Source organism: Malus sylvestris, chromosome 1 (assembly GCF_916048215.2).
Source record: "Malus sylvestris chromosome 1, drMalSylv7.2, whole genome shotgun sequence".
In the NCBI taxonomy this organism is placed as follows: domain Eukaryota; kingdom Viridiplantae; phylum Streptophyta; class Magnoliopsida; order Rosales; family Rosaceae; genus Malus; species Malus sylvestris.
This window is the reverse complement of record NC_062260.1, coordinates 26,027,520-26,051,458: the sequence shown is the minus strand read 5'-3', so window position 1 is coordinate 26,051,458 and position 23,939 is coordinate 26,027,520. Positions and strand designations below refer to the sequence as shown.

At 38.1% G+C, this 23,939-nt stretch overlaps 1 protein-coding gene and 3 long non-coding RNA genes across 9 annotated transcripts in view; 2 read left to right on the top strand and 2 right to left on the bottom strand.

The window, feature by feature from the left end:
• The window catches only part of LOC126627312 (disease resistance protein RPM1-like), a 111,978-nt gene that overhangs the window by 23,171 nt on the left and 64,868 nt on the right, over positions 1-23,939 (bottom strand). The gene's annotated exons all lie outside the window — the stretch shown is intronic.
• Positions 960-2,308, top strand: LOC126627689 (uncharacterized). Its single transcript, XR_007625112.1, has 3 exons — positions 960-1,085; positions 1,708-1,785; positions 2,257-2,308. It is a non-coding gene; the product is annotated as an uncharacterized LOC126627689 (long non-coding RNA).
• LOC126627683 (uncharacterized) lies at positions 2,520-2,804 on the bottom strand. Its single transcript, XR_007625111.1, has 2 exons — positions 2,726-2,804; positions 2,520-2,612 (listed from the first exon to the last, which is right to left on the bottom strand). It is a non-coding gene; the product is annotated as an uncharacterized LOC126627683 (long non-coding RNA).
• On the top strand, positions 12,070-17,753 carry LOC126627589 (uncharacterized). 6 transcript variants are annotated; one of them, XR_007625085.1, is made up of 8 exons: positions 12,070-12,301; positions 12,470-12,530; positions 13,719-13,837; positions 15,166-15,202; positions 16,114-16,146; positions 16,242-16,365; positions 17,038-17,111; positions 17,663-17,753. It is a non-coding gene; the product is annotated as an uncharacterized LOC126627589 (long non-coding RNA). The 6 variants fall into 6 exon arrangements; XR_007625083.1 differs by having other exon boundaries at positions 17,025-17,111; XR_007625084.1 differs by lacking the exons at positions 16,114-16,146; positions 16,242-16,365 and adding an exon at positions 16,541-16,630.

Below are 23,939 nucleotides of genomic sequence, written 5' to 3'. Positions count from 1 at the left end.
AGAACTTTGCATGTTTACCGTTTTCAAGGTATGGTGTTCATCGATCTTACTTTTAATTTATTTCTCAATTTTTTTTATAGTTTTGGATTTGTAAAAATCCTCAATTGAATCGGGTGCTGGTATGGTCCCTTACAGGAGAAAAAAGTTTCATTTTTTCCCCTTAAAATTTTAGTTTTTGTTAATGTTTTTTCTTCACAAAGGAACTTAGGTGGTAGCTGTATTACTAATTAGCTACAGAAGTTATATATTCTTATGAGTACGGTATGGGTGCAGGTTTGCTATGTTGCTTTTTGGGATGAAATTACTTTAAATACAGAGGAAAATTTGATTGATATTATTGGGTTGTATGCAGAAACCTAAGTTTTACCATTTTGATAATGCTTGGTTTTTGTGTATTGAGTTAGACAGACATTTCATAGGTTTATTCGGAGAAGAAAAACACAAAGAGGGCAACACAATAACCCTAGGATGATTATATATGGAATGAATTATATCTATTAACGAATTATATGTTGGGTGTTGTTAGAAAGAAACGCCTACACTCCAAATATTTATGAATTGGATTCATTATAAAATAGGTAAATTGTATGCATTACTTCTTTTGGCACTTAATCTTTTGTTAAATTTTATTTTGCTGACTTTTAGTTTTTGACTTTCCTTTGGCAGGACTTTTAATTAAGTATGCATCTTTGGTGTAATATTATCATATTCTTGAGGTTTGGATTTTTTACTCTTACTTTTGTGACCATTGTATGTTTGCGTATCTATCTTTTGGGTTATCCATCAATTAAAAATTATTATGTGAGTATTTTGATTGTTGACTTATCATTGGTATATTTCAAGTGGTTTTTGATATTTTGATAGGTGTTGGAAAAAAAAAAGATGAAATTGTTTTGCGCTCAGCACATAGTTAATCTTAAAATAGGGTTTATTAAATTGGTTTGATGATATATAGGTGGTAACAAATTAGTGATGTCAACTCCTACAAGGAAGAGGCTAATGAGAGATTTCAAGAGGCTGCAACAAGACTCGCCTGCGAGGATTAGTGGTGCACCTCAGGATAACAATATAATGTTGTCGGCGAGGTCAGTTATTGTTGAGGCTTTGCTTCTACAAACGTGAACTCTTTACATGGAAACCGAATTTTATGTGAATTTTAATTGTTATATATCAAACTCCTCTGCACTGAACTCTGTGTATTACAACAATTATAATTAGAACTTGGATGGAATGGGCTCCATCCAGCAAAACTCTTGCCCTAACAATAATAATTAGAACCAAATTTGATAATTTCTCATAGTTTAGGCCATTTGGCGAAGTCAGAATGAGAAACACAGATGTTTTCTTTATCTTATGCTATTTGTTTGGCTGTAAATCGTATGGAGTAAATCTCTTGGTGTCATTCTAAATAAACTGGAAATATGTCTCATGCAAAATTAATTTTGATGTTTATCAATGGAAATAAGTTTTGAAGTGATTACCTTTCTTTATACAAGTTCTCTTCACAATGAAACCTATAGTATAGTGTCACTTTTACTTGCTTTCACATCGGGGGGTGTCTGGACATGTAATTGGCGTGTCATTACTCACTAAATCTTTTTTATCCTTATCTTCTATATTAATATCACCATTTTTTTTGGGTGCTCAATGAGTGGTTTGGCAGGTAATAGATAAAGGTTTTAATGCATTCATTTAATGTTATTGCAGATCCGCTAAATTCTTCAAGAAGTCCGGTTTATAGAACTGAAGCTGTTTAAGCACAAGGTGTCCCAGTTTATAGATGAGGTATTATAAAATTAAAAAAGGGTCAATATTATCATTACTGATTCTTAACATTTAACTATCAAAGCTTGAGTTTATAATAATTAATTCTTCACTGATGATATGTTATGGGGTTTAGTAATTTTCAGTATTCTTCAATTCTTTTTAATCTGCAAAATCAAATAACCCATGGAATTTATGGCATACAATTAGTTTCCTTTCAGTTGGGTTGAAATGATATTGATTGTGCTGTTATGAAGCTCCTTTTTATAGTTGGGTTGAAAATCATATTAATAGATTCTTTATTTGGTTGGTCCGATCTGTAACAAATGGGATTGTTTTGTTTGATGTTTGAATCAAAATTTGATCTTTTTTTGTGTGAAATTATGATGGAATCGCAAATTTGTGAGGAATATCTTAGATTATTGGTTGCATAATCACCTTCCCACAACTATCACATTGTCTCTTGACTAGATGAATTTTTATAATTTCCAGGATCTACGGTTGCAATGCTTTTGATGCATGCAATCAGGAGGATGCTACCACTTAGTGGGAAAAGGCTTTGTTGTTGTTGTTGTATGCTTCAGTGCAGTTGGCTCTATATGCATGGATTTCTGTTTGTCTGGTGTTTCACCAAATTTGGTCGATCAAATTAAGGTGCAACTATTAATTGTAGGAGAAGATGCCCAGAGCATCAAGTTACGAACATGATATGATAAGTCCTAGAATTATCGATATAACAAAAATACAGATAACCCTGCAGGCCAACTTGGTTTTTAGTCGTTTATCTTCCTTGTACCTCATACATGAATTTAAAAAATTGCAATAAAGCAGCACATGCAACATGGAATCTGCAAATCGAATGGTAAAGCAGCAGCCTTCAAACCCTTTTCAGTTCGTAACAAAAAAACCTCTATAAGGCAATTAATAGCTAAAACATACAAAAACAGCAAAAAAAAATCACCAAACCCAATTTTCAATCACTTTAAAGTAGATCGAGAGAGATCTTTTCTTCTCAGTGGTTTTCAACCTCTGGGCTTGTTGAATTCCTGAAAAGAAAAGGAAAAAAAAACCATGAACAGAAAATTTAGAAAAAATAAAATAAAAATTCGAAGAAATCGAAAAAATTGAAGTTTTTTTTTATATTGAAGGAAAAAAAAAAGAATCAATCTTTGATGCTCACGGTTTGGTCAGTGTGATTTCTTCACGTTTATCATCCAATCTGAGGTCAGTAGGTTCCTTCTTACCTGATGACAAATCAGAGGGAGAGCTTTTGGGAATAAGGATCGGAGAGGATTCGATGTTGCAGTCTGGGTGTCGCTGGCTTCCACGATCATCAACCGCACACGCACAAACCTTACCAATCTAAATACCATTTCAGAACTATCGATCCTCTTCGAATAGATAGATCGATTCCAGAGACAGAGAAATGAGGAGTAAGACGACGGAGGCGAGACCGTCTGTGTCGTTCTTGCGGGGTCTGCGAGTCCCGAAGGCCCCCCATGCTTTTCTCTGACTGTCCCCCCTCTCCCACTCTCATGAAATCGAGGATCTGCAGCAATGGTGCTGAGATCCCCACTCCTTCCTTTCCCTCTCTCTCTTGCTCCGTCTGTCTCTATCCATCTCTCAGAGGAAGCATGGCCTGCCATCCCCGAAACCCGCACTGAATGACAGCAAAACCTAAACCCACCCTAATCCGTCTCAAATGCACAGGACAAAATTACCCTCCTAACTTTTAATAACTACGTTCCAACCCAGCCCCAAATCCCACGGTTTTGTTGTAAATAAAGCAAAATCGATGGGGGAGGAATTGACCTCAAAAGACAAAATCACCATTTGAATTTTTGAGAATTACCCCCCAACCCAACCACATTCGGCTGACATTGTTGTAAATAAAGCAAAATCAAAACAAACGTGAATAGTGCCTGCCCTCCCCCCTACTTTAGTATAGACTAGAAAATAAGACCGCGCGTTGCGGCGGGAACCACTGTTTCAGGCGTAACTGCGTGAATAAGACACATTTAACTTAAATAAATTCAACACAATCATGAATGAACAGAGGGACACATGAGTGAATGGAGTAGATAAGATAAGTAGTTTGACTTTTATACACATTCAACTGAGTTGACATGTAAAGACATTGCACAATTAGTAGGAAGAAAATGAACGTTCTTGATCACAAAGACATGGTTGCCAAAAAAATTATGTTTCCATAAGAAACAGAAACAACATGCAATGCACACATATTTTGCCCTTGTAGTTAAGAAGGCAAAGTATGTGTCCTGCAGGGCAGGCACCTATTTCAACAGTTAATAAAAAAAACATAAAAAGTGTTCAGTACTTGTTCAAGTAGCTAATTTTCCAAGCACAAATAGATCAAATTAGTGATTAATCAACCAGATAGTTAGTCTCAATGATCTCCCAATACCAAGGACATCATACAAAAATTCAAGTATACCTCATTAACTCTCAACTCCTCAACTCCATCACTTTTTCCCCCATTGTTTCTAATTCACCTCTCCTTCGAACTCTTCGACTACAAATTTATATATATAGCAAATTGAACTGTCCATTTCAAATCATATATACATAGGCAGAAAAGCAAAAACTAAATTCTCGCCACATAAATTAATCGGTAACCAAACAAAGAAAAATTATTGGAGACCAGAACAAATCCAATTGAACTTTCATGTTGACTGATTGTAATTGAAAAAAAAAACATATATCTAAGTGCCCAAATTTTGAGCTTTGCATCATGTTATGTTCTAACACAAACAATTTCTTGGCTATTTGGTAATTTACGTGGTTTTCAATCTATAGTTGTACTTATATACCAAAAAAGTAAAATAGTCGAACACAAATGAAAGAAATTAATAAAAAATCTAAGTTAGAGTTGTTAAAGTTCACTTTCATCTGTATAATTCAAACTTCCACACATATTCATATACTTCACCAGTTGTCAGACACTACTAATTGTCAGGATAGCAAGATAATGAATTTCGTGAATTAAAAAAAAATGATATGCAACTTCAACTTACCATTATATCTTCCTCTACCCCTTCGGCCCTGAACCTCTATCCCGTAGTCATATATTCGAACCGGAGCGTCAGTAGGCCTTCTTTGCACATGTCCAAATCACCGGAACTGATTTTCTCTCATCTTTCCTTTAATTTCGGCTACTCCTACTTTACCTCAGATATCCTCATTCCCAAATCTTATCCTTTCTCGTGTGCCCACACATCCCACGAAGCATCCTCATCTCCGCCACACCCATTTTGTGTACGTGTTGATGCTTCACCGCCCTACATTCTGTGCCATACAACATCGCTGGCCTTATTACCGTCCTATAAAATTTTCCCTTGAGCTTCAGTGGTCTACGACTGTCACACAACACGCCGAATGCACTCTTACACTTCATCCATCCAGCTTATATTCTATGGTTGAGATCTCCGTCTAATTCTCCGTTCTCTTGCACGATAGATCCTAGGTAGCAAAAACGGTCGCTTTTTGTGATCTTCGCTAGATTGCTCCTGTCATTAGTGTGGATTATAAATGGATAGAGATAGGAAAGCAAACACAAGATGTATGTGGTTCACCCAGATTGGCTACGTCCACGGAATATAGGAGTTCTCATTAATTGTGAAGGGTTTACACAAGTACATAGGTTCAAGCTCTCCTTTAGTGAGTACAGGTGAATGATTTAGTACAAATGACATTAGGAAATATTGTGGGAGAATGATCTCGTAATCACGAAACTTCTAAGTATCGGAGTGTGGTATCGTCTTGACTTGCCTTATCTGTTTCATAGGTAGATGTGGCATCTTCTCTGGAAGTACTCTTCCTCCATCCATGAGTGGTATCTTTAACTGGTAGAGATGCACAAGGTAATGTATCAATTTCACTTAAAGCTTACTTGTAGTTTCAGGCTTGGTCAAGCGCGATACAAACCATGTAGTAGGAGTCCTCCAAGTCGCCGAGCTAGGGGATCTGCTGAAAGAGGTGACAGACAAGGTAAGCAATCAGAGCTCCGGCTGATTGTTCACATTCTCCCTATCTTGCAGGCAGTATGAAGGATAAAGAGAAGAAAAACGAAAAGAGATGATATGGGATACTTTTGCTTTTGAAGAAGTAACTTTCCACAGGCTTATTCTTGAACTGAGCTGGAGGGTTTTCTGGTTTCCTCCAGAGTATAAGGCCGACTGAAGAATTTGAGGGTCAAAACAAGTCCATCAAATCTAGAGTACGTTCGACCTTGTTGATATGGGATACTTTTGCTTTGACAGAGTAATGGATGTATCGGCACGTGTGATGTTACGCTTGTCTCCACATGCTTCCTTGTATCCTTCTCACTTGCTCTATCTGTTCCTCAGACAGATGCGGTATCTTCCCTGGAAGCATAAGATGTTGAAGATGAGTACTCGAGAGCAATGCCAGGTAAGTAAGTTCTAGGCAGTCAGTTCCTGGTTGGAAGTTTGATTTCAAGTGCTGACTGATTGCTCTCTTTCTCCTTGTCTTGCAAGTAAGAACAAGGCCAAAGGAAAAGACAGGGAAAAAGCATGATATGGGATACTCTTACTTTTAACCCTGATGATATGAGATATTCTTGCTCTAGTATAGCTTGTTTGCAGAGGTATTATCGGGGGGAAAGAAAGCTGAATATTTCGAAAGGCTTCGTTGAGAGTGCCCTCTCAGATATGAGGAAGGGTTGAGCATTTTTGCAGGTCTGTCTATCCGTTGGGGATGGAGGTCGACATATATAGGAGTCTCCTTAACAACAAGTAGTAATGTTATTCCTTTACCCTGCTTGGTCATAGCACGGTAGTGGGAGCTGCCATCCGGCTCTTGCAGTTGGGAAAGTGTTGCCTCTTCGGTTTTCGAACAAGCAATCCTATCGGGGATTTGGCTCTCGAGATTCGGAGAACGATGCCTTTTCGATTTTTGAGAAAGCAATCATGCTGGGGGTCTAGCTCTCGAGATTCGAAGAGCGGTGTCTCTTCGATTTTTGAGAAAGTAATCATGTTGGGAGTCTGGCTCTCGAGATTCGGAGGGCGGTGCCTCTTCGATTTTGGAGCAAGCAATCTTGTTGGGAGTGTTTTCTCGAATGTGAGTAAAGGTTGGGCATGTTTGCTAGTCTACCTTGCCACGAAGCACAGAGGTTGACACACATGGACTTTCCAATTATCCAGTAATGGTACTGTTCCTTTACCCTCTCTTCAATTTTTGAGAAAGTAGTCATGTTGGGAGTTTGGCTCTCGAGATTCGGAGGACGGTGCCTCTTCGATTTTGGAGCAAGCAATCTTGTTGGGAGTGTTTTCTCGAATGTGAGTAAAGGTTGGGCATGTTTGCTAGTCTACCTTGCCACGAAGCACAGAGGTTGACATACAAGGACTTTCCAATTATCCAGCAGTGGTACTGTTCCTTTACCCTTGTGGGTAATAATATGGTAGTTAGACCTTCAAAATTTATGTGTCTAAACTTTGTTAGTGTTGTTTCTTTGCTATTCTTTTACCCTTCTTGGTCAGAGCGATGTAGTGGGAGCTGCAAGCTTCATGTGCTCAACTTTGGCAGAGAACTTTGGCAAAGTTATCTATGGTACCCATGAGCTACTGTTGCGTGTGGGAAGTGGGTGATTGAACAGTAAGACTCATGTGCTTTCTACTTCACCAGAAGTCTTTGACAGAATGCCCATAATTTCCGCAAAGCTGAGTGTGCGTGTGACAGGTGCTGACAAGGCTGGAAAAGTAGGTGCCTCTTTGATTTCTGAGATCAGCCCTCGTGGTCTATGAGCAGCCCAGCTTTTGAGAAAGCAAGCGCCTCTTCGATTTCTGAGATCGGCCTTCGTGGTCTTTGAGCAGCCCAGCTTTTGAGAAAGCAGACGTCTCTTCGATTTCTGAGATCGACCCTCGTGGTCTCTGAGCAGCCCAGCTTTTGAGAAAGCAAACGCCTCTTCGATTTCTGAGCAGACGCCTCTTCGATTTCTGAAGCTCCGTCGAGTGCAAATTTTTATAGGGGCTGGCATTAAGTTCCAAAGCACACTTGAATCTCCACCAGTAGAAGCTCCATTCTTGCACTTCTAAGATCTTGATTTGTCCGACCTCTTCTCTCTTCAACACCTTTGAAAAATGTCTGGCCCCTCCGACCGTCGTTTTGACTTGAACCTTGTTGAAGAGGCAGCCCCGCCTTCTCTAGACAACATATGACGCCCATCCTTCGTCTCCCCTACTGGTCCTCTTACCGTTGGGTATTCCGTGATGAAGAATGATATGACCGCTGTGTCTAATATGGCCCAACGCCTATTTGCTCGAACCCACAAAGTTGAATCATTGGCGGCTGAAGTGATGAGTCTCAAACAGGAGATTAGAGGGCTCAAGCATGAGAATAAACAGTTGCACCGGCTCGCACATGACTATGCTACAAACATGAAGAGGAAGCTTGACCAGATGAAGGAATCTGATGGTCAGGTTTTACTTGATTATAAGAGATTTGTGGGTTTGTTCCAAAGGCATTTATTGCCTTCGTCTTCTGGGGCTGTACCGCGTAATGAAGCTCCAAATGATCAACCTCTGATGCCTCCTCCTTCTAGGGTTCTGTCCAGTACTGAGGCTCCGAATGATCCCCCTCCGGTGCCTTCTCTTTCTGGGGCTCTACCGACTGCTGAGACTTCTCCTAAGCAACCTTTGTGAAGGCTCCCTCTTGTTTGTTTATTTTGACTCATGTATATGTACATATTTGTAGATAAACTTTCCTTCATTTCAACGTATTGTGTTAAACACACCAAAGCCTTCTTCGCTAAGTTCTTTGAATTTTCTTTTGTTGAAGCTTTGTGAGTGGATCATGTAGGTTGAGGTAGTGTTCCCTTAATTTCCTGAGTGAGGAAAACTTCTCGGTTGGAGACTTGGAAAATCCAAGTCACCGAGTAGGATCGGCTATATGAATCTTAGAACGCCATTGTGCTCGGTCTTGTGTCATGTCCTTCGTTAGATCCAAGTACTCTAAGTCTTTTCTTAGAGTCTCTTCCAAATTTTTCCTAGGTCTTCCTCTACCCCTTCGGCCCTGAACCTCTGTCCCATAGTCGCATCATCTAATCGGAGCGTCAGTAGGCCTTCTTTGCACATGTCCAAACCACCGTCACCGATTTTCTCTCATCTTTCCTTCAATTTCGGCTACTCCTACTTTACCCCGGATATCCTCATTCCTAATCTTATCATTTCTCGTATGCCCACACATCCAACGAAGCATCATCATCTCCGCTACACCCATTTTGTGTACGTGTTGATGCTTCACCGCTCAACATTCTGTGCCATACAGCATCGCCGGCCTTATTGCCGTCCTATAAAATTTTCCCTTGAGCTTCAGTGGCATACGTCGGTCACACAACACGCCGGATGCACTCTTCCACTTCATCCATCCAGCTTTTATTCTATGGTTGAGATCTCCATCTAATTCTCCGTTCTTTTGCAAGATAGATCCTAGGTAACGAAAACGGTCGCTCTTTGGTATTTCTTGATCTCCGATCCTCACCCCTAACTCGTTTTGGCCTCCATTTGCACTGAACTTGCACTCCATATATTCTGTCTTTGATCGGCTTAGGCGAAGACCTTTAGATTCCAACACTTCTCTCCAAAGGTTAAGCTTTGCATTTACCCCTTCCTGAGTTTCATCTATCAACACTATATCGTCTACGAAAAGCATACACCAAGGAATATCATCTTGAATATGTCCTGTTAACTCATCCATTACCAACGCAAAAAGGTAAGGACTTAAGGATGAGCCTTGATGTAATCCTACAGTTATGGGAAAGCTTTCAGTTTGTCCTTCATGAGTTCTTACGGCAGTCTTTGCTCCTTCATACATATCCTTTATAGCTTGGATATATGCTACTCGTACTCCTTTCTTCTCTAAAATCCTCCAAAGAATGTCTCTTGGGACCCTATCATACGCTTTTTCCAAATCTATAAAGACCATGTGTAAATCCTTTTTCCCATCTCTATATCTTTCCATCAATCTTCGTAAGAGATAGATTGCCTCCATGGTTGAGCGCCCTGGCATGAACCCGAATTGGTTGTCCGAAACTCGTGTCTCTTGCCTCAATCTATGCTCAATGACTCTGTCCCAGAGCTTCATTGTATGACTCATTAGCTTAATACCCCTATAGTTCATGCAATTTTGTACGTCGCCCTTATTCTTGTAGATAGGCACCAAAGTGCTCGTTAACCACTCATTTGGCATCTTCTTCGTTTTCAAAATCCTATTGAAAAGGTCAGTGAGCCATGTTATACCTGTCTCTCCCAAAACTTTCCACACTTCAATTGGTATATCGTCTGGGCCTATTGCTTTTCTATGCTTCATCTTCTTCAAAGCTACAACCACTTCTTCCTTCCGGATTCGACGATAAAAAGAGTAGTTTCTGCACTCTTCTGAGTTACTCAACTCCCCTAAAGAATCACTCATTTCATGTCCTTCATTGAAAAGATTATGAAAATAACCTCTCCATCTGTCTTTAACCGCGTTCTCTGTAGCAAGAACTTTTCCATCCTCATCCTTGATGCACCTCGCTTGGTTTAGGTCCCTTGTCTTCTTTTCCCTTGCTCTAGCTAGTTTATAAATATCCAACTCTCCTTCTTTGGTATCTAGTCGTTTATACATATCGTCATAAGCCGCTAACTTAGCTTCTCTCACAGCTTTCTTCGCCTCTTGCTTCGCTTTTCTAGACCTTTCACCATTTTCATCAGTCCTATCCTTGTATAAAGCTTTACAACATTCCTTCTTAGCCTTCACCTTTGTTTGTACCTCCTCATTCCACCACCAAGATTCCTTTTGGTGTGGGGCAAAGCCCTTGGACTTTCCTAATACCTCTTTTGCTACTTTTCGGATACAACTAGCCATGTAATCCCACATTTGGCTAGCTTCCCCCTCTCTATCCCACACACACTGGGTGATTACTTTCTCTTTGAAAATGGCTTGTTTTTCTTCTTTTAGATTCCACCATCTAGTCCTTGGGCACTTCCAAGTCTTGTTCTTTTGTCTCACTCTTTTGATATGTACATCCATCACCAACAAGCAATGTTGATTAGCCACGCCCTCTCCTAGTATAACTTTGCAATCCTTACAAGTTATACGATCCCCTTTCCTCATTAGAAGAAAATCTATTTGTGTTTTTGACGACCCACTCTTGTAGGTGATCACATGTTCTTCTCTCTTCTTAAAGAAGGTGTTGGCTAAGAAGAGATCATATGTCATTGCAACATCCAAGATAGCTTCCCCATCCTCGTTTCTCTCCCCAAAACCATGGCCACCATGAAAACCTCCATAGTTGCATGTCTCCCTGCCCACGTGTCCATTTAAATCTCCTCCTATAAATAACTTCTCCGTCTGAGCAATTCCTTTCACCAAGTCTCCAAGGTCTTCCCAAAATTTCTCCTTCGAACTCGTATCCAATCCTACTTGAGGTGCGTACACACTAATCACATTGATAAGTTCTTGTCCTATTACAATCTTGATTGCCATGATTCTATCTCCTACCCTCTTGACATCTACAACATCTTGTGTCAAGGTCTTGTCCACGATGATGCCAACACCGTTTCTCGTTCTATTTGTGCCCGAATACCAAAGTTTAAACCCTGAGTTTTCTAGATCCTTTGCCTTACTACCAACCCACTTAGTTTCTTGTAGGCACATAATATTTATCCTTCTCCTCACCATAACTTCCACTACTTCCATAGATTTTCCCGTTAAGGTTCCTATATTCCACGTTCCTAAACGCATTTTGCTCTCTTGAACTCTACCCTTCTGTCATAGCTTCTTCACCCTTCCCCGTCTAATAGGATCACAGTACTTCTTTTGTGTGTCTCGTGTAAAGTTGATGGGAGCATATGCTCCCAAACAACTTTGAGTGGAGTCGTTCGAAAAGAAGTTTCTATGGCCCCCTTGCTCATTTAACACTGCATCCGGGTGCCGATGGAGATACAGCGACCCTTGCTCACTTATCACTGTGCTCGGGCCACACAACGCGCTACTTACGGGTGACGCCCTAGCTTTAGCGCGATTTTGTTCTGGATTCATTTTCATAAGGATTCGACGTGATCATGGAGTGCCGGCTGTCGACTACCTGACGCCCTCCCCCTCCTCCTTTATCCAGGCTTGGGACCGGCAATGTAAGATAAACTTACATAGGCGGAGTTCCAACTGCACTGAAGCATGAATTGAAAAAAAAAATAATGTACATGATTATAATTCCATTACTTAATTTGTTCCAAGTCGCCACAAATTTCAGAAATCAAACATGCAAAATTTCTATGCATGTTTCAAAAATGCATATTTTACACACACACACACACACACATTTTGTCAAGAATCAGTTTTGATTGGCACAGATGAAGATGAAAAATAAGAGGGTTTTCTATTCAAATTTACTTTTTGTAATTCTAGGGGTTTTGATCATACATGTGTATTTAATTTGGTTTTGTTTTCAGTTTCAGGAGACTCTGGTTTTTCGTTTTTTAGGCCTTCTTTGCAGCATAGAAAGCCCTCTGTGCTCAAGGTAAACAATTTCAACTTTTTACTTCTAAAGCGTTGCTCTTATTTAGCGGTAGCTATTCCATTGTATACAATAATATGTTTTGTGTTATGCTAGGAACCCTGTTTCCCCCTTTTGTCTCTCTGTGCACTCAGAAAACAAGCCACCCTAATTGAAGCTTTCTATCTTCAGATCACCAACAATAATCTCATCAAGGTCCCAGGAGGAATCATGAGGATTCACTACCGAATTGGTATGTACTTATGCTTTTGCAAAAAACCCTTTTCTTGCCATTTTTCTGTTTTAGAATTGGGACCAAAATGATTATCAGTGATTTTGAAAAACACTGAGATAGAAAAAATGGCTATCAAGCAAGCAGGTTGTGAGTATTCAAACATATAATTTTCAGTTAAATGAAATAGTTGGCACCACAAGCTTTTAAGTAGGGAGGGATGTTTGATTATATATTTAAATTAAGCAAAGAATCTTGCATAAAAAAATGATCCAAGTTGAAGTAAATGAAATATATGGTGCAACAACTGTTAGTTTGGTCAGTCTTCATCACGCTAATCAAATGAGCCTGAGGGGTTGATTTCCATAGTATAGACTTCGAAGCCCTACAAGGTAAATAATTTAGTATCCTTTGAGGATTTTGTATTTGGAGAATGTTGTTTCCTTTTTTTTTTGTGTTTTAGGTGGTGTTGCATAAGTTAGTTTTGTTCTAAGTTGTAAATGATTATGCTTTATTCGTATGCATTCTATGTTGGTACTGAGGTTTACAATTTTTTTATTCTCTCATCAATTGTTATTTTCCTTTTACTGTATATTGTATCTTTTGTTTGGAAATGCCTCTGTTTTTTTACTTGCTGAGAATGCCTCTGTCAGGGGTGGCTCAACAGGACCGGGAAATCCGGAGAGGGGCGAGGGGGTTAGCAGAGGGGGGATTGGGAGCATCAAGGCTAGGTTACCAAGATGGTGTTTGGGTGGGTTTGGCAGTGGGTCATATGGGGGAGGGTGGTGATGCATTCCGAACTCACGAAGCTGCACAAACATTACGAGTGCATCACCATAAAAAAATTTCATATTTATTTGTTATACCCTTAACAGTAAATAATTTACATGTGAAATCTAGGTAAAAACATGATATCTTTATAGACATTGAAATAAAGACAGCCACAAATTGTCGTACACTTTCACAGAGTTTTTTTAAACTTAGAAGACACCGGAAACACGATTCGCATAACAGAATAGCTTACAGATGATATAATAGTGAGATAACAAAGTTCTCAACTGAGGGTTCAGAGAGACTCATTTCTATGTCCAATTATGAAGCATTTTTTGATTTTTATTGATAAAAAAGACCTTTTCTTTCTCCAATTATGCCTTTGTCAACACTTTTTGGTTTAAATGTACTCATTTAGTGCTCACATTTATCTGATAGACCAGATGAAAAAAGAGGGAAACATGGATTATATATGCACGAAGGGCACCACAACAAACGTGTGAATCTTCCTGCACCACCAGTCTCCGCAACGTTTTCCAAAACCCGCTTGACCGAAGGTAAGCTAATTTGGTGTTCTGGATTATATTGGAAATGAAATAGGTTTGGTTTCATTAACTTTTTGGGTTATTAAGTTTGTATGCTCTGATTGTTTTGGAATTTGAGTTTGGATTGAAATTTAATTTTGATATACAAAAGCACTCACCTTAAACACAGAGGAATCAGATGCTTGAGTTAAACAATTAGCCGATCACAAATTGGTATTTTTTTGGTATTCTTTCTTCTGATTTTTTGGGTTTCCATCTAGGTTATTTTCTGAACATGTTGCATTTATTTTACGCTTGGTTTCGTATACCCTGCATCAGTCAAATAAATAACCTTATAGAACCAGAAGCCATTGAAATGGCCAGTGGCATATATGTTTATTTCTATGTTTTCAAATCTGGGTTTTAGATATTTTTCTTTGTTTTGGTTAAATATGAAATTTTGGTTCCCAATTCCTTAAAACTTTAGAATATTTTTTGCTATTTAGTGTGGGAATATGGGTCCAAGATTGGATTCTTCCAATTTTTGGGCAGTGAAGACAGGGTGGTGACACTAGAGAATTCCAACTTCTTTGTGGTCGAAATCATAGTTTCATTTTAGATTTTCTTTTGGGTTTATGAAATGAGTTGGAATGATGTCTCATGATTATGTGAATGTTTTCAAATCGGTGAGAGAGCTTTTGGGAAAAAGGGTCAGAAAGGATTTGGAGTTGGAATTTGCAGAGAGCCAAGACGACTAAATTTATTAATATTCACGTAATCATGAGACATGATTAGATTATGAGGTTCACAACTAAATTAAAAATCAAATTAGAAAACAAATTCAGGACAAGAAAAATTCTGATGATCCCCAAGAACATAGGAAGTAAAAAATTTTGATGGTTAGATTTTGAAATTTCTTTTTTCCCAAATCCATATCGACATGGGTTTTTGGTTGTTTTAAGGAAGTGGAAGAAGTCAATGGCATTTGCTTAACTCAAAGCTTTTCTTTCAATGGTTAATCAGTAATAAGCAAGCGTATACAATATAAATTTCAGATTGAGTAAAGTTTGATGCTTTATGTGTTTAAGTAGGCGTGCGATTTTTTTTGAAGTCATATCTTAAGCGATTAGTTATTTTACATGGTATGAGTTAGTAAACATAATGACAGGAAGAAGACTATGGATGTTGCTCTTCTATTTAACACTATATCTTGTATTTTATATTTTGCATGTGATCATGTCCTGGAAAGATATCCGTTTAACACATCCTTTAACATGACAAGGATGTTGCTCTTCTATTTTCATTCAGTCAACCGGGGGTTTCTGATTTTATATTTTGTTGTTTATATGCTGGAATTACAGGACAAGGAGTTGGACCCTGGATCTAACGACTTTCTGGGTTAGTAACTTTTATAATATGCTGAGTTTTTATTCTAATGATTGTTTATTTTTTATCGTACTCTCTCTCGAATTAAGTTAACCCATATGCGCACACACAATCACAATAAGTTTGGGTTCTGGTTTAGATATTTATATTTTTGGACATTGGAAATTGTATTTTCTTTAGATTAATCCCAGAGCATGTAGGTATTTTTTAAATTTATTTACTAATTTTAACTTGGGCTTTTAAGTTTGAGTTCTGGTTTTTAATATTTATATTTCTGTACAATTTGATGCTATGAAAGGGTTTGATGATTTCAATGACAACTATTTCTTTTCCAAAAGATGATTGGGAAGCAGTTGCCAAGTGATGATTCTCCTTATCCTTTTAGAAGCCTTATTCACCTGCTATAACTTCTATGTTTTGGTTTGTTATGAAATGAATTCCCTTTTACCGTAAAAAAATAAAATAAAGGTACAATGTTATCAAATTCGATTTTTCTAATCATTCGAATGCTGGGAATGTTGGGGTTTCTTACGGTTAAATCTTTGCATGTATTTTTTTTTCTTTCTAATTTTCTGATTTTCAGTTTTATCCTTTTTTCTTTCTCAATTATACCAAGATATTGCTTAATGCATGGACACATAAATGATTCAAAAAATGGTTGTACCAAGAGAAAAAAAAATGTTGGATTGTTTGCAAAGCGCCGAAGCAAAGAGAGGAATATAATGTGTAAATATAATTGGTTATTCAAATACAAACTTCTTTGCTTGATCGCTAGAATTTCAGTATAAATAAGATTTTTGTTAGATGATATAGATGATCAAACTAAAACAAGTCAATTTGCTATACAGAAGCTCTACAAATCAGTCTTCCTTTCTTTTCTAACCCAGCGTCCTTTCATTTCATCTTCGTTCTGGAGCCCGCAGGAATCAAATCGCAGGTCTCCGACACCCACAGAGGTAAAACGCTGAAAAAAAAATCCCCCTATCCTGTCATTCTCATTTTCAGAAGATATGCAGACGGTTCCATGTCTAATGTCTTTGTGGGTTTTCAGTGGTGCATATCTCGATTGACAAGGATGAACAGAAGCGGATATAACAATAGTGAGACCAATATGAGATCCAATGGAAAACAAATAGCGGCCGAGAAGCCGAGGCCTACAGATACAAAAGGAAAAGGTATGAGCCCTGGTTCTGCACTAATATTGACTTGGATTAGATGAATTTTTGAGTCTTTGCATCCGTGAATGAAGTCTGTGATCTCATTCACTGATCCCTAGATCTTGAATTTGTCTAATATGCTCATGGATGTGCTCTGTTTGTTGTCATGTACAAATTGGTGAATGTTGAACAGAATGCTTGCATGTTGGATTCTGTGATTTGGGCTTGAACAAAAGTGCCTCTGTGCTGCCTGGATCCTCCACCCCCAAACTTAGAATGAAAGGTTAGCAATAGCCTTTTATTCACTTTCAAAATTATTTTATAAGTAATTTTTGTGTCTGTGAGTCGCTTGATTCATTGTTGTAATTTTATATATTACATGATTTTAAGACTCTTGATATCATTAATTGTTGGTTTTGGTACTTGACAATGGAAACCCCATCAGATTTTGTTTGCATTGATTTGGGTATTTTTACGGGAACATATGTTTATTTTTGGTTGTATTTAGATAAGAATTATTAATTTATTTATGACATTCAAACATTCTGAAATTTCAATCCATATTTGGTGGTTTTGTGATTCATGGTTGTATTTCGATTTTTGGATTGTAGGCATGTGAATCGTAAGTTTAGCAATCAGTACAATATAGATTAGGCAGGATGATTTCTTAACTGCAGTCTTGAAGTGCAGGAAGCATTGCGGTGTGCCATGTGCAGATGATTAGGGAGGGTGCAATACCAAGTGAAGAATTACACCTTCAGAAGGTAGGCTTTCCTTCATTTAGATTTTCGAGCTCTATGTGGTTCTTGGTTTTAAGAACAAAAGTTACTTTTGTTTTGAAATTGCAATTTGAGTTGGTGTCTCAGTATGTGTGTTCTGTGAATTTGTTTTGAGAACAAAAGTTACATTGGTTTTGAAATGGCATGCTTGATTCATTCAAAAGAAGGAAAAAATGGGATTTTTTTTAGTTGGTTTATATAATCTTTTATACAAAGTCTTAAAATGACATACTTGATTCATTCAAAAGTAGGAAAAAATGGGATTTTTGCAGTGAATTTGTCCTGTTTTGCTTCAATGGTTTCTGCAATATGGAGAGTAATTTGGGATTTTGTTACCAAAACATTGATGGATAACATGTATATTTTTTTTTTACGTAAATGTTGAATGTCAAATGCTTTATCATTTTGGTTTTTAACATGCCATTGTTTATCTATATCCAAAATGAGTCTAAATCTTTTCAAATAAATGTTACTTTCTGATTTTAGAAACTGTAATTCACTTTTTATTGATCTTTTCCTATATATTTGATTTACAGAGCTCTTGGGTTGTCAATTGTGATTGGAAATGTCTTATTCATGTGGTTGCATTCGAGTTCCGCAGCAATGCACGGGCATTTTTACTAGTATGTATCTACGATGCATGGACACGGGAGAAAGCCCCCGTATCCCGTATCGGACATTCTAAGGATACGGATACGCGGAGGATACTCGTGGATACGCGTCCGATACGTATGGAGTGAAGGCATAAGTTTAGGACTGAGAAGATACACGTATCGTATTGTCCAGATACAAGTATCCTACTTTTCGGATACGTTCGAAACTAAAATAGGAGGATAATCAGAAGAAAAATAAAAAATAATCACAATAAATCCGCACAGAATCGTGATTGATCGAAGTTAGCTAACTGAAATCACTCTCAAATTGAAGGATAATCAGAAGAAAAAAAAATTCGAATTTACATCTAGAACCTCAGATGCTTGGGTTGGGAGACTTTCACGAATCAGACCGTCATCTGCAACCGTTCCGTCGTCGCCATCTACAACTGCGCCGTCGTCTCCATCTTCTCCGTCTACAACTGCTCCATCGTCTCCTTCGTCTCTGTCTGCAATTCCTGGTGAGTGGTGATTGGTGAACTTTCGTTTTCACTTTGTTAATATTGAAACTGTGAAATCGAAACCCATCTCTGAAACTGAAACTAAAACCCATCTCTAATTCCCCGAGAACATCACAAGACCCATCTCTGAAACAATGAAACCTGATCTCTGAAAGAAAGTGAAAGTGAAAGTCTGAAACTAAAAGTAAAAATTAATCTGATTATAAAAAGTCTTTTGCTTTTCTTGAAACTAATATTATATACATACTACTACCCATAATAATATATTATAATACCCATTCCACTCCCCCATAATCCATTCGAATCTGATGAAGTTGATTTTCTGTGTCTGATGAAGTTGCTTTTCTGTATATTATAATATATTATTGTATTTTGTGTAAATTTGAATGATTATTTTATAATGTTTTAGATATATACCGTATCCCAAATGTATCGTGTCCTTATTTTTAGAAATTTGACATATCCTCGTGTCGTATTCCCGTATTCGTGTCCGTGTCTTTGTATCGTAGATATGTATATATATGTACGTAGAAGTTCTGATCAAGGTTAATGTTAAACCCTAATTGGAAATTTGTGAAGGGAAGAAACGGAAAGGTTTGAATATTTGTTTGGGGCGAGAATTTCGGGTTGGTTTAAGAAGGCAAACTCAGCCAGAAGAGGAAAAACGACGATGGCTTTTTTTAGCGCCCAAGTCTGCGAGAAATGTTCCTCCGGTCCATAATTTTGAAATCGTGGGATCCACTCCGCTACCCCCAACGCTTGCTTTTGTGGGCCCTCACCTTTACATCTTGTACCTTACTTTTTTTTTTTGTATGTCGATAAATTTTGTTACATTAAATGTTAAATTAGTGTTGAAAGTGTTGAGTATATTTCGACCTTTAGAGTCAGCTACCATGTTCTCTAGGGTTAGTCTTTTCCTTGATTTAAGAGAGATGATTGATTGGTGAAAGTTGTTGTTGTAAGGCTTAGACTAGACTACTTTCTTTTCCTTGATTTAAGAGAGATGATTGATTGATGAAAGTTGTTGTTGTAAAGCTTAGACTAGGCTAGTTAGCTTTGCTTTTTTCTTTGTCTTTGTCGGCTACTTGCAACAACCATTTCACCTTTCTTTCTTCTTTCTTTCTGTCTCCATTCCTTCCTCATATATACCTGAACCATTGTACATTGAACTTATGATATATATCACAAATTAAAGCCATAATTTCTATATGGTATCAGAGCAGGTTCTTTTGTAACCTGTCTCTGCCATTCTTGTTGCTGCGAATTTTTTTTCTTTCAAAGTCTAAGTCATGGATGAAGAAAGTTCTGTGAACCATGATGAGGAAACCCAGCACAGTTTCTCTCCAAACTTCTCAGACGTTGAGGTTAACACCAATCAACGTTTATGTTCAGTTCTCTTAAACGAATTCAATTATCTTCCTTGGTCCCGAGCTGTTTCAATAGCTCTTGGAGGCAAAGGGAAGTTAGGGTTTGTAAATGGAAGCGTGGAAGCCCCAAACCGTTCTTCCTCTACATACGATGCATGGCACTGCAAAGATTAACTTGTCATGTCCTTGCTCAACACCATGGAGAAACATGTTGCTGAAATTTTTAGCTACTCTAATTCCGCACATGATCTTTGGAAAGCTTTGCAGGATATGTATGGAAATCAAAACAACTATGCGCGGGTCTTCCAATTAAAGAAGGACATTGTCAGTGCTCAACAAGAAAGGAAGACATTTGTTCAACACCTTGGGAGCCTCAAAGCATGTGGAATGAGTTGGATGTATATCTCCCACATCTAAAATGCAAATATTGCAATGGTGTTGGTCATGTGGAAGACAAGTGTTGGGAACTTCATCCTGAACTTAAGCCTAAGTTCAGCAAAGATGGAAAGATGATACCAAGGTCCTCACAACAATTTCAACCTTGTTTGTACCATACTTGACCAATCCCGAAACTATTGAGCACCGGTTAACATTATACCTTCAAGGACCCAGAAGAGTTTCCCTACAACTAGGAGGCCAATTACAGCGCGACACGTGTCAACATCAGAAGCCAATCATAGCGCGACACGTGTCAACATCAGAAGCTAATCACAACACGACACGTGTCAATGTCAAAATGAAACTAGAAACTCTCTTCTATAAATATAGATCATTCTCTCACAATATTTTCTAATGTCATTTGTACTAAATCATTCACTGGTACTCATTAAATGAGAGCTTGAACCTATGTACTTATGTAAACCCTTCACAATTAATGAGAACTCCTCTACTATGTGGACGTAGCCAATCTGGGTGAACCATGTACATCTTGTGTTTGCTTCCCTGTCTCTATCCATTTACATACTTATCCACACTAGTGACCGGAGCAACCTAGCGAAGGTCACAAACTTAACACTTTCTGTTGTACCAAAGTCTTCGCTGATTTTGTGCATCAACAAACCTCATTTCCAGGCACAACTTGCTAATGCTCACCCTCCTACAACTTCACAAGGATCCATGGAGTTCACTGCCAATCCATTGTCATTGATCAATGAATTTGCAGCTTACCTACAAAGTAAGGGACACGGAGGAGGCTCACATGGTCAAGGCAATGAAGAGGATAGTCACACAGCTATGCTGGGACAATTTGCCGGCTTCCTTGCTGGAAATGAGAAAGTTCCAAAGGGAGAAGCATCGGGTATACTCAAAGCCTTCACTACTGCCCTATTAACTAGTACTGAAACTGATTGTTGGATAATTGATTCAGGCACCACATATCATATGACAAACAAAGTTACAAATTTACATCATTTAAAAAAAAAAAAATCAAGTCCCTCACATGTGTCTATTGCAAATGGAAAAAATGTCTTAGTTTTGGGAAAAGGAGAAATAAACTTACTCTCTCAAAAAATACCTTCCACTGCCCTCTATGTACCAACCTTTCTTTTCTAACTTTTGTCAATTGGAAATGTTTGTACCATAATTGACCAATCCCGAAACTACCGAGAACCAGTCAACGTTATACCGTCAAGGACCCAGAAGAGTTTCCTTCCAACCAGGAGGCCAATCACAGCACGACACGTGTCGACATCAGAAGCCAATCATAGCGCGACACGTGTTAACATCAGAAGCCAATCACAACACGACATGTGTCAATGTTAGAACAAAGCTAGAAACTCTCTTCTATAAAAGGAGATCATTCTCCCACAATATTTCCTAATGTCATTTGTACTAAATCATTCACTAGTACTCACAAAAGGAAAGCTTGAACCTATGTACTTGTGTAAACTCTTCACAATTAATGAGAACTCCTCTACTCTGTGGACATAGTCAATCTGGGTGAACTACGTACATCTTGTGTTTGCTTCCCTGTCTCTATCCATTTACATACTTACCCACACTAGTGATCGGAACAATCTAGCGAAGTCACAAACTTAACACTTTTTGTTGTACCAAAGTCCCCACTAATTTTGTGCATCAATAGGAAAGATCACCAACACTCTAAACTGCCGTGCTATTTTCTCACAAAATAATGTGATGTTTCAGGATGTTCTCACCATGAAGATGATTGGTGAATGGGTATTCATAAATGGACTTTACTACCTGTGCAAGAATGCCTGTTTCACTCAAGCTCTTCAAGCTCAATCGAAGTCCATAGATGAAAACCAACTTTGGCATAGAAGATTAGCTCACCCCTCTGAAGTTGTCTTGTCTAAACTATTTCCAAATTTTTTTAACCCCTATCCTACTTGTGATACTTGTCAATTTTCTAAGTTTACTAAGCTACCTTTTGGTAATTCAATGTCTAGGACAAGTATACCTTTCGAAATGGTACACACCGATGTATGGGGACCTGCAACTGAATCAATGGAATGGTTTAAGTACTTTGTTCTATTTATTGATGATTTCTCTCGAACAAGTTTTCTATATCTTATGAAATCAAAGAGTGAAGTCTCAACCATTTTCAAAGACTTTCACATGCATGTTAAAACACAATTTCAATCAAACATTAAGGTTTTAAGGTCAGATAATGACACTGAATTTCTATCCAACAACATGCTTCAATACATAAGTTCTCAGGGTATCATACATCAAACCAGCTGTGTAGGGACTCCTCAACAAAATGGAGTAGCCGAGAGGAAAAAATAGAGATCTTTTGGAGAAGACTCGTGGTCTCATGATTCACATGCATGTTCCAAAGAAATTTTGGTCGTTTGCCATCCTTACTGCCACTTATCTCATCAATCGACTTCCAAGTCATGTGCTAGGGTTTAAATCTCCCTATGAAGTTCTTAAGGGGAGGAAAATAGAATTGACACATCTCAAGGTGTTTGGTTGTGTTTGTTTTGTTCACATCAGACACGCCCCAATCCTGATATTCCCCAAATACCAGGATAAGCGCATGTTGGCTGACACTCAAGGGTGACGAAAGCCATTTATTGAATGCAAATGCTGAGAATAAGGAGTAAATAAGACTTATAAATATAAAAGACTAATGAAGATGTATTCAGGAACGTGTTCAGAGCATACAACTAACTAGAATACTAAAAGAAATAATATAAAAATTGAATGAACAAGGAATGGGTCTTACACCGAGAGGACTCGAAGATGCCAATGTGCAAGTGCTTTGATGCTGGGATTGTATGCCTCGATTCTAAGTCCTGAATGGGGCGTAAAACAGACATAAGTGGACCAAGTTGATATATATATATATATATATATATATATATATATATAGTAAAACAATTATCAACATACTAACCCCCAAGTTTTATGAAAACACATATATATCATGATAAACATAGGTTTTCTGAAACCTAGCATGCCGTGCAATGTCTCAAATCATAACTTGTATATATAATAATCACTAGTGAATTGTCCGATAACCCTCAGGCCCCATACCGGCTCCCCGTCTCTGAGTAGACAGTCAGAGGAAAATACACTTCAGGCCTCATGCCGGCTCCCCGTCCCTGTGCTAAATAGCCAGCGGCTACACACTCCAGGCCCTATGCCAACACCAAACCATCGCCCGAGATGGACCGGAATCTATCCCTACGTCCCGTAGTGGAAAGGACCACAAGGTAAGTACAAAACCACTGAACATATATATATTGAAAAACAACTTCATAGTATAAAGTCATCCATCATTTATACTATAAAGAGGTGTTCGAAACATATTCTAAATATCATATCGTCATCCATCGGATATTCTATAAGAACATGAGTTATAGGAAAAATAGTAATAATTCAAAATAGCCTCAGTAAACATGTTATCTCAAAGCGTTTCATAAAACGTAATCATCAAATCATGCTTTTTCAGGTATGCATTTCTACTATTAAAACATGCATTTTTAGAAGAGGTCCACTCACATATACTTAGCCGCCAAAGAGCCACGCAAACTAGCGAAGACAAAAACGCCACTATAATTGCCCCGAAGCACATAGAGAGTCTAATTAATAAAACTATACTCAAACGATTTAATTTGGGAAAACAAACATCGAAAACGGATTCAGAACGTCGAATTACCCTAAGAAGGGTTCCGGATAAATTTCGTAAACGTCAATAGAATATTCTCTGAATATTCCCTAATAGAATATTCCCTAACGGAATATTCTCCATAAAAGGTTTTGGGCTGACTAGGGTTTAGGGTTAGGACTTGGGTTAGGTTTAGCTTTAGGATAAAGGGTTAATAGGTTAATAGGTTTAGGTTAATGGGTTAGGGAATTAGGTTG